Source organism: Pantherophis guttatus, chromosome 2, assembly GCF_059756535.1.
Source record: "Pantherophis guttatus breed Tessera chromosome 2, ASM5975653v1, whole genome shotgun sequence".
Lineage (NCBI taxonomy): Eukaryota > Metazoa > Chordata > Lepidosauria > Squamata > Colubridae > Pantherophis > Pantherophis guttatus.
Window position 1 is genome coordinate 271,190,318 of NC_142064.1, and position 1,493 is coordinate 271,191,810.

Sequence of the window (1,493 nt, forward strand, 5' to 3'; positions counted from 1 at the left end):
TTCTGAGTTAGCCGGAGGAATCCCCTGCCTTGCATCTGATCTCAGAATCAGTAGAGCAGAAGCATTTGGAGACGTTGAAAGCAGATTGCTGCAAGACTGAATTTTCTAATATAATATGAAGCCCAGAGAGAACTTCCCCAATGATGGAAACTGGACTAATGCAGAAGCAGAGTTCCTGGTGTCCATGAAGCTCAGTCCAGCTTTCCAGGGTGACAAGACAACTTATACACTAACTTTCCTGATGCTGAATGTGTTGCTGCTGAGTCTGTTGACCTCCTTCAGACAATCTCCAGAGGGAAAAAGAATCCCTTGACATTTAGCAAGAAGGCAAGAAAGAAATCACTATCATTCTAATAATTAGCTGGGGAAGTAGGAGTTTTGCAAAGTCCTCCCTGCAGGGTGAACTGGGATCCAACTGAAAAAGTCCCGATGTAATTCAACGTAGTGGATTCCCAGAAAGCATCCACAACCAAATTGTTCTGTGGGCATTTGGGACACGTATCATTCTGCTGGGTTGATTTCCAGTTGTTTTTCTTTTATGCTATTTTATGTGACTGGTTTATTTTATAAAGTTGTGCTTTTGACGTGATGAATTTACTGTTTTCTTACTGTGGACTTTTGAACATTATGATGCTTATGTGGCCTTAGATTTACTGTGCATTCCTTATTATTCAGAACGTTATGTTTTAGGGTGGATACTTTATTTTTTTATTCTGAGCTACTGTGCATCTGTCTGGAATTGAATGCAGACAAATCAAATAGATGTCCAGATGTCTGTCCATCCATCCATCCATCCATCCATCCATCCATCCATCCATCCATTCATGTAACATGTCCCTTTTCTACTTGGAAGAGTCGAACAAAAGAGTCAAAGAGTTTCTAAGAAATTTCTCCCTTGCTATATAACCTCAAACAGAGATGCTCAACATGAGACATCTCTGGTTCTTTCATACTGATCCAACAGGTAGCAAAGTCTATCTGTATCCCTCTGCCAAAATGAAAATCTAATGAGTAGCATTTCACCCTGAGTCTTAAATACTTTGCTTCCATAAATATCTCCTGCAAATCATGAATTTTGATTGTCCCTAGAAATGGTTCCATCCAGGAAAGGAGATTACAAGAAAACCTCATACTTTCCTTTCCTTTCCTTTCCTTTCCTTTCCTTTCCTTTCCTTTCCTTTCCTTTCCTTTCCTTTCCTTTCCTTTCCTTTCCTTTCCTTTCCTTTCCTTTCCTTTCATTCCCTTCCCTTCCCTTCCCTTCCCTTCCCTCCCCTCCTCTTTCCTCTCCTTCCCTTCTTTACTGTAGGTATCTTTGTCCACTTTCATCCACTCCATCAAAAGTTTCATTCCAACAGTGAATCTGATGGAAGAAAAATCTGCTGTCAACTCAGAAAGCATCTCTGGTCTGCTCTTGAGTTGCCATTGGCAAGGGGAATGGGAAAACTAACTCTGTAGCTGCGGTGAGGCAGCATGTCAGTCAAAAAAAAAGCACA